The following is a 10,136-nucleotide window of genomic DNA, read 5'->3' on the forward strand; positions in this document are numbered from 1 at the left end:
TTTTTATTTGGAAGTTGAGTCCATTTATGTTAATAGATATCAAGGAATAGTGGTTGCTGTTTCCTGCTATTATTGTCTTTGAGTGTTGAATTGTGCCTGTATCTCTTTCTCCTTTTGTTTTTCTTGCTTAGGAGTTTTCTTGTTTTTACTAGGATGTAGCTCCCCTCATTGTATTTCGTTTTCCACCTATAATTCGTTGTAGTGCTGGGTTTGTGTTGATATATCGTGTAAATTTAGATTTGTCTTGGATTATCTTCATCTCTCCATCTATGGTGATTGATAGTTTTGCTGGGTATAGCAGCTTGGGCTTGCATTTGTGCTCCCTTAGTGTCTCCATGATGTCTGTCCAGGCTCTTCTAGCTTTCATAGTCTCTGTTGATAAATCGGGTGTGATTCTGATTGGTCTGCCTTTATATATTACATGACCTTTTTCTTTTACTACTTTTAATATTCTTTCTTTGCTTTGGGCACTTGGTGTTTTGACTACTATGTGTCAGGAGGAATTTCTTTTCTGGTCCAACCTATTTGGAGTTCTGAAGGCTTCTTTTATGCTCGTAGTCATCTTATTCTTAAGGGAAGGGAAGTTTTCTTCTACAATTTTATTGAAGATATTTACTGTGCCTCTGAGTTGATATTCTTCTCCCTCTTCTATTCCTATTATCCTTAGGTTTGGTCTTCTCATTGTGTCCTGGATCTCCTGGATATTTTGGGATAGGAGCTTTTTGGGTTTTGCATCTTCTCTGACTGTTTTTTCTATGTTTACATTGTCATCTTTGGCCCCTGAGATTCTCTCTTTCCTCTCTTGTAGTCTGTTGGAAATGCTTGCATATGTGACTCCTGATTTCTTATTTAGGATTTCTACTTCTAGGGTTGCCTCTTTTAGTGTTTTCTTTTATTGTGTCCTCTTTCATTTTGAATTATTTCTTTCATTCTTTCATCTCTTTGGTTCTGTTTTCTTCTAGTTCTTTGAGTTCTTTGAGTGTGTTTCTTGTTTCTTCTTTAAAAGCTTCTAATTCTTTATGCTTTTCCTCCCATTCTTGTTTAAGGATCTCTATCATCATAGTGAGGTAGAATTTTGTGTCTGAGTCTTCTTTTTCTGGAGTATTTGGCATTCTGTTGTTTGCAGTTATGAGAAAGCTGGGTTCTAGTGTTGCCAGGTTTTCTTGGTTTCCCTCTGGTAAGCTCTTTTGCTTTTCTCTTGCCATCTTGTTTTCAGTGATTGGTTCTCGACTTTCCGTTGTGCCAGGCCTGTATATCTGAGTCTTCGCTGATCCTGGTGGCAAATGGTCTGAGCCCTGTTCTGCATCCCAAAGCTGCCTGGGAACAGAGGGCCCGATGCTGGGTTCCTGGTCCCTGGATCAGGCAGGGTGGGGAAGCACTTTCTTTGTGCGTTTTGCAGAGATCTCTCTGTCCTCAGGCTTGTCGGAATCCCTCCTCCTAAAAGACTTACAATTAATGTCTGTGCAATATGTGAGATGAGGCTATACTTTCTTTTCTTTCTTTTTTTCTTTTCTTTTCTTTTCCTTTTTCTTTCTTTCTTTCTTTTTTTTTTTTTTTTTTTTTTTTTTTTTTTTTTTTTTTTTTTTTTTTTTTTGGCCTTTGTTGTTCTTGAACTTTACATAGTCTGTGAATTGTTTCTGGGTTGTTTAGAACTTTCTGGGATTAGCTTCTGGCTATTATAAATAAAGCTGCTATAAACTTGGTGGAGCATGTGTTTTTATTGTATCTTTGGGGTATACACCCAGAAGTGTAATAAGTGGGCCTTCAGGTAGGATTATGCCCAATTTTCTAAGATATTGCCAGACTCATCTTAGAGTGGATGTAACAGCTTACAAGTCCATCAACAGTGGAGGAGTGTTCCTCTTTATCCGCATCCTCGCCAGCATCTGCTGTCGTCTGAGTTTTTGATATTAGCCATTCTGACTGGTGTGAAGTGGAATGTCAGAGTTGTTGGGATTTGCATTTCCTTAATGACTCAATTGTCAAGCATTTCCTTATGTGCTTCTTAGCAATTTGATATTCTTCAATTGAGAATTCTTTGTTTAGCTCTGTACCCCATTTTTAATAGGATTGTTTGAATCTTCGGAGTTTAACTTATTGAGTTTGTTGTGTATATTGGATATTAGACCTCTATCAGATGTGAGATTGGTATGAGATTTCCAATGGGTAGGCTGACGTTTTGTTTCCTTGATAGTGTCTTTAGCCTTAGAAAAACTGCAATCTCCTTAAGTCCCATTTATCAATTATTGATCTTAGAGCACAAGCTATTGCTGTTCATCACAAAACATATATATTAAAGCTTCTGCTTTTTATGAGATCCTTTTGTGAAAATGAGTATTTTCCTTCCTGCTTGTAGTGCTTTGGTTTTGGCACTTTTTCTTCTGTGTCTTTTGTTTTATTTTGATTCATGTATTTTTAGTTATCTTGTTGTTTTTTATATTGTTAATATTTAGAGGCCTCATTTTTTTCCAAAATAAAGAAAGAGATGGTATCTATTTTAATGGGGTAGGTGGTTAAGAGGAACTGAATTAAATTGAAGAAGCAGAAATCCTAACCAGAATATATTGTATGAAAAGTTTTTCACAATAAAAGTAAACCATATTTTTTAAATGGGGTATGGTGGTGAACACTTCTAATCTGTGATCTGGAAACGCAGAGACATGAGAATACCGTGGACTACCATCTTGACACAAGTCACAGACAGTGATGCTCTATTAAACATAGCAGGTGACTGGCAACAGCACAACAAACAGAAACAGCAGGTAACAGGCAACAGTGTGTCTCCTGGACTCTCATGTGCTCATGTACGTACATACATCATCTGTGTATCCAATTCATACATGCATCCATACAGACACCCACTGAACACATTTACAACATTGATGTGTCTCTAAACAATTTTTATTTACTATTGATATTTTAATAAGTGTAAATGCATTGAGGTACAAATAAACAGGCACATACTATATGCAGATAACAGTAATTAATTAACTGTAGTAAAATATGAAAACGTAAAATTTGGAGTATTTGTATGGATCCAGAGTAGTTAAAATTACAGAATAGAATTAAAGCTACAATAAAATATTTAAACTATTCTTAATGAGAGAGAGGAGATGAAAATCCTTTTGAAAAAAAGCTTAAAACATCAATATCAGCAAGGACCTTCTTTTGAGTAAACTTGGTAACAAGGGAATATTAATTTTACAAATTAAAATGAACAATGAAAAATCATGTAGTTATATCAACTTACTGTGTGCAATTATTTTAAAACTCAGCAACAGAGATGTCAAAAGAACCTATATGTGTAATACCACAAAATTTGAAGATATCATATGAAGGATCCTGCTTTGCTACTTTAACCAGTACAGTTTCATTTTTACAGATATTTATTTAGGTATTAGTGTATTCATTCATCCACTCAAATCTGTGTCCATCTCAAAGAATTCCACTTTAAATTCCTTATCCTCTATGAGTTGGGACACCACCTTACTGTATTATACACCCAGACATCTAAGGTTTCGGCAGGCTTATGTGGATCCTCTCCAATTGAGGACAGACAATGCATCTCTGTTAAAGAATAAATTTCAAGACAGGTAGCAGCTTCAGGAAGAGGCACCACTTGTTGGAAGAATCAACATGAAGACTGAGCTGTACACCTGCTACATATGTTCTAGGGCCACTGAATTAAAATGAACAGTATTGTAGACAAAATAATTGGTGCTGCACAGAATGATTCTTTATAAACATCTGTAAGTTCAATTCCAGAATATGTCATGATATCATCTCACCTCTGTATGAAATGCACATATGCATACATGCATACATGATGATAGAACATACACAGGTGAAAATAAACAGTAGATTAATAAGTTTTTAAAGGAAAGAATATTTTAGTTGTATTATTTATTTATTATTATTAATTTTAATAATTAAGTTTAACATTACTTAAATTTAGTTTAAAAATCATTTTTTAATAATGTCTGATGGTGCTTTGAGTGGATATTTTTCAGTATAATTTTTATTCTGTTATCATAACTAATTTGTACCAAGGGAGTAATTGTGGGATAGGCATACATCAGAAACGTCTGAACCCTCAGCATGACTGGGTCATAAATCCACCACAGGACTGCTGTGTATGAGATGATTAAATCCACCCAGTACATGACCACAAAGCAGACACCCAGCAGCAAGATAGTCTGTGTGGCCCTTTTCTCAGGGGATGCTCTCAGGTGGCTGATGTTATGAAGATGCTTGTATTGCCTCTGATGCCTGAACAGGGTAACCACCAAGTATGTACTTGTAGCCAGCATGATTACTACAAGAAATACATCTCTAGAGGCTGTCAATATAAACATCAGTATCCGTATGATGGAATTTATCCGAACAATTAAGCAGGATTTCGTGACCTGCATCTCATTGGTCCCACTCACATTAGTAAAACCACGAACATAATAGATCCGATTACTACCATAAGATACATTGAAAGACCAGATACATAAGAAAATATATATCATATATTTTTTTAGTTTTTGTTTAAATTTTGCCAACAAAGAGGTACTGGGACTGACAGTGACAGCCTGGAACATACTCAGGAGGCAGGTGATGCAGATAGAGAGGCCTCTCATCACCTTGCTAATGTAAAAAGTTGCCTTACATTTGAAGTCATTATTAATGTTAAGTGACTCAAATAAGTCGGTAAGCAAAATATCCCCTCCTGTGAGGAAGATCATTATGTGAACAAAGGTCAGTTGACACGAGATCAGGTCTGTGGGCTTAGATCTGTGACTTAGGATTATTAAAATATAGAAACAAAGAAGAGACATATTTGCTAGGATTCCAATTCCTGCTTAGAAATAAAGGATGTTCTTGAATGAGGACATAAGTAAAGATCGTATTCATCTGAAGTACATAGTGGATGTTTATTTCAAATATCTGAAAAAATAGAGTATATATCAAGCATGTGATACACTGAAAAATAAAATTATAACCTCATTTATTTTTCATATTACTTGATGATAGGCTTGTCTCTATCTTTTTCTTCCAGATTTTATCTTTCTACATGCCTTTCCTGCACCTCCTCTATACATACAATATTATGGATAATAAATTAATTCTTCCAAATTCTTATAGAATTCATAGCTTGTGAGCTTGTAGTACCATGTCATGCCTCCGAAATCCAATGCTGTTTATTCATATTCCCTCATTCTATACATACAACCTAAAACAGTACTTGTGTGCAAAAATAATCATATATGTATAAGTGAATAAAAAATTTTTGGGGTAGTCTATAATCTTACTGTACTCAATTTCGCACAAATATTCATCTATGTTTCCCTCATAATTTGTATAAAAAGGCTGTGATAATTTATGATACTCCCACTATTTTAATCAGAAAAATATCTTTTGCAATTAATCAATTTATTTGTTCCCCTTTTAAAGAAATCCATAATCTGAATTTAAGGCTAGATGCATTGGAGACCACAAGTGCAATTTCCACATCCTATAACCATTAATCATTCTTATTAATATTCATAAATGGTATTCAGTTTAGTTCCCATCCCATCACCTTTTCTCAGCCTGAACTTCAGGTTTAATAAACTAACTCTCAGGTTCAAGACAAACACTTTTTATTCTCCTTTTGAATAGAATTGTAAATTGTTAATGGACTTAGAAGTTATGTCTTTTTAGACATTCATGTTAATATTTAACCTACTTACCTCTTTCTTCTGTGTTTATCGCCCCTCTCTTTCTACGAAACCCCTGCTCCTATTTTTCTGTTCAGATACATTTACCCTGTAATTCTTGTCTCTATTGGTCCCACCAACAACCCTATCCTGGTATTGGTTCAATTTTCATTTTTTAGGTTCTGCGCTTATTACATAATCACACCTGAAGATATAGAATTTGGAGTCTCCAGCTAGAGGAAACATGTAACATTAAGATAATCACTACTTTCCAAACATTATGACAAACATAACCTTGCTCAAGAGGACCAGATTGTGATGCTGTTTGTGTAGTTCTAGTTTAAAACAGATCCCTTCCCTCAAAATGGAAAACAATGTCTGCAGTGTAATCATATGTTCATATGTCATCAGTACTCACACATGTTTTATATATTCTTTCAACAGTCATAGATTTAGTGCATATGTTTGTTATTTGGCATAATTACCAGGATCAACTGATTATGGAATTAATTTAATTTAGTACTTTCATTCAGCCTGTGATGGAGATATAAAGTCTGTGCCTAATTCTTTTTTCAACTTCAATAGTATAGTCCATATATATCAATACATGCATAATTTCCATAGGAAGAAAAACAATATCAACCAACCAGAACCACTAGACATCCCATAGACTAAAGTACCAACCAAGAGTACACATGAAGTGACCCATGCTCCAGTGGCATATGAAGCAGTGGATGGCTTTATGGGGCATAATCAGAGAAGAGGCCCTTAGTTCTGTGAACTTTGATGCCCAAGTGTAAGGAACTCCCAGGACATGATGGACAAAGTAAGTGGCTAAGTGGGTGGGAGAGTGCTTTCCTAGAAGGAGGTGTGAGGTTATGGGAGCAGAGGATTTCAGAGGGGAAACTGGGATAGGGCATCATATTTAAAATGCAAATAAAGAAAATATCCAATAAAAAAGAAATACATGCATGCATAGATATACAGAGAGAATTCAATTTGTAGTGCTTCAGACTATCCTATAACATACCCATGGGTATGACATATAAATCACACATTTTATATTTACATAATTTTTGCTCCCCAAAAGTTTAATCTTACAAAGAAATAGATTCATTTGAATTGCCAGAGACAAAAATCTGACTCTCTCATCAACAAACATTTGTAGTAGCTGCACAATAATGTTCTGCTTTTAAAAGCTCCAATAAAAAGGGTTGAGATGTAGCTCAGTGGTCAAAAGGACATTTTGCTTTTGCAAAAAAAAAAAAAACAGGTTTGATTCTCAGATATGACATGGCCATTAATATACCATATTGGACTCTCGTTCAGGTGGCTGTTTTGCCATCTCAGACCAGGCCCAAATTGTAAACAGGCAATATATGTCGGCAAAATCATATAAATATACATGTGCATATGCTTACACATACAAACATTTAAATAAATAAAGCTCTAGAATCATACTTAATTCAAGCCCTAGTCTCTAAATTGGAAGAACTGTTCCTTTATTCTAATTTTAAAACTACATAGAGCAGAAGAGTAATTATTTAAGAATCAACTAACAATGCATGTAGAAGATGAAGGTGCTGATAAGCTATGCTTGGAGAAAGAGGAATTGTTCACTGAATTCTGGCTTAATTTTGAGAAATTATCTTGGAGTGGCTATGTACCATGCCAAGATCTGTCAGTAAAATTTGAGTAGAAAAAGAAGAGTGGCTGAAATCATACATAAAGACTTTTGGTGGTCAGCTTCACGGCTTGCCTATATTTTTGTCTTTCTGGCTTCTTTCTTGGAGAACTGACAACTGTGTGTCCATTATTTCTTAGCTGTGCTGGAAGAAACCTCCATTGACCAATGCTTTCTGCAGGCACACCTCAACATTTTCCTACTTGACATTGTGTGTTCAACTGCCAGGTCATCTGCTAATGATGTTTAGTCCTTATCTTCCACAATGGTAGAAATTTCCCATTTCCCTAGTCAGTTGGAACCTATTGTATAATAAAATATTAATGCTCAGGGAGTGGATTGGGGGTATAACATTTGAAATATAAATACAGACAATATCCAATAAAATTGAAAATAATATTAATGTTCTTAAATCCATGTTTCCCTCATAAATTATGTACCTGGGATAATGTCTGTTACTCTGAAGTTCTTTCTTTATTAAATGTAAATACCTTTAAAAAACTACATGTGGACAAATAATATACATAGATAAATTATTATTAATTATACTGAACAATTTATTAATATAACACAAGTATTATAAGCAATGTAAATATGATAAGAAGGTAAATGAAAGTAACATTAGATGTAAAAATAGTCTTTTTTTTTTTTTTTTTTTTTGTCTTCAAAACAAGATTTATTTTTTTTTAACATGAAAATACATGGAAAATACATTGGTCTCTTATCTGTTACAAATAAGACTCAAATTATTAATCATAACAAGAAGTGTTTCTTGAGATATTTCCATCTACACAAAAGACTAACAGCTTATTATTTTTTTTAAAGATTTTAAACATTTTTTGCTTAAAATTATACATTTTTGTCAGTACTGTTTTTTCAGACATTAAAATAAATTTTACATAAAACCATGTGAATATGTTTTTTAGTCAGTACTTGATTTTTTTCAAGGGCTTGTCAGTATGCATTGAAAACGTACTAGTTGCAATAAGCGTAAAGTACATGCAAAACAAAATGCAACATGGAAATAGTCAAAGTCTTCTTGTTTTGTGAATATATGTATAGTTTTTGTTTTCTTTATTTCTTGGACTTCATACAGTCTGTGAGTTGTTTCTGGGGGAGTGCAAGCCTCTGGGGTTAGCATCCCACTATCAGTGACTGCATATTATGTCTGTTCTTTTGTGACTGGGTTATCTCACTAAGGATGATCTTCTCTAGATGCAGCCATTTTCTTAAGAATTTGGTTAAGTCATTGTTTCTGGTGGCTGAGTAGTATTCCATTGTGTATATGTACCACAATTTTTGTATCCATTCGTCTTCTGAAGGACATCTGGGTTCCTTCCAGCTTCTGGCTATTATAAATAGAGCCGCTATGAACATTGTGGTGCATATATCTTTGTTGTGAATTAAAGTGTCTCTGGGGTATATGCCCAGAAGTGGAATAGCTGGGTCTTCAGGTAGTACTATATCCAATTTTCTGAGGTATCGCCAGACAGATTTCCAGAGTGGTTGTATTAGCTTGCAACCCCACCAACAGTGAAGAAGTGTTCCTATTTCTCCGCAGCCTCGCCAGCATCTGCTGTCATCTGAGTTTTGGATCTTGGCCAATCTGAGTGGTGTGAGGTGGAATCTCAGGGTTGTTTTGATTTGCATTTCCCTGATGGCTAATGATGTCGAGCACTTCCTCAGATGTTTCTCGGCCATTCGGTGTTCCTCAACTGAAAATGATTTGTTTAGCTCTGTACCCCATTTTTTAATAGGGTTATTTGATTCTCTGGTGTCTAGCTTTTTGAGTTCCTTGTACACCTTGGATATTAGGCCTCTATCTGATGTGGTGTTGGTAAAGATCTTTTCCCATTCTGTTGGTTGCCGTTTTGTTTTCTTGACGATGTCCTTAGCCTTACAGAAACTTTGCAATCTCATTAAGTCCCATTTGTTAATCTTTGACCTTAGAGCTTGAGCCATTGGTGTTTTGTTCAGGAAATTTTCTCCTGTGCCTATGTGTTCTAAGGTTTTCCCTACTTTCTCATCTAATAGTTCCAGTGTATCTGGTTTAATGTGGAGATCTTTAATCCACTTACACTTGAGCTTTGTACAAGGAGATAAGAAAGGATCTATTTTCATTCTTTTGCATGTTGAGTGCCAGTTGGACCAGCACCATTTGTTGAATAGGCTGTCCTTTTTCCATTGAATGTTTACTGCTCCTTTGTCAAAAATCAGGTGACCATATACATGAGGGCTCATTTCTGGATCTTATATTCTATTCCATTGATCCACTTGCCTATTTCTGTACCAGTACCATGCAGTTTTCAGCACAATTGCCTTGTAATATAGCTTGAGGTCAGGGATAGTGATTCCAGCAGATGTTTTTTTGTTGTTGAGGATGGATTTCGCTATTCTAGGTCTTTTGTTATTCCATATGAAATTGCACATTGATCTTTCTAATTCCATGAAGAACTGGGTTGGAATTTTGATGGGGATTGCATTGAATCTGTAGATTGCTTTTGGTAGGATGGCCATTTTTAAGATGTTGATCTTTCCAATCCATGAGCATGGGAGATCTTTCCATTTTCTGAGATCCTCCTCAATTTCTTTCTTTAGAGGTTTGAAGTTCTTGTCATACAGGTCCTTCACTTCCTTAGTTAGAGTCACACCAAGGTATTTCATAGTTTTTGTAACGAATGTGAAGGGTACCTTTTCCCTAATTTTTTTCTCCACATGTTTGTCCTTTGAGTATAGGAAGGCTACTGATTTGTTTGAGTTAATTTTGT

General features: G+C 35.1%; 1 pseudogene across 1 annotated transcript; it reads right to left on the minus strand.

The window, feature by feature from the left end:
- Positions 1–3,956: 3,956 nt before the first annotated feature.
- On the minus strand, positions 3,957–4,880 carry LOC308432568 (putative vomeronasal receptor-like protein 4; annotated as a pseudogene). Its single transcript has one exon. The product of its transcript is annotated as a putative vomeronasal receptor-like protein 4 (transcript).
- Between the last annotated feature and the right edge of the window lie 5,256 nt (positions 4,881–10,136).

The sequence above is a fragment of the Micromys minutus genome (assembly GCF_963924665.1).
Source record: "Micromys minutus genome assembly, chromosome: 18".
Lineage (NCBI taxonomy): Eukaryota > Metazoa > Chordata > Mammalia > Rodentia > Muridae > Micromys > Micromys minutus.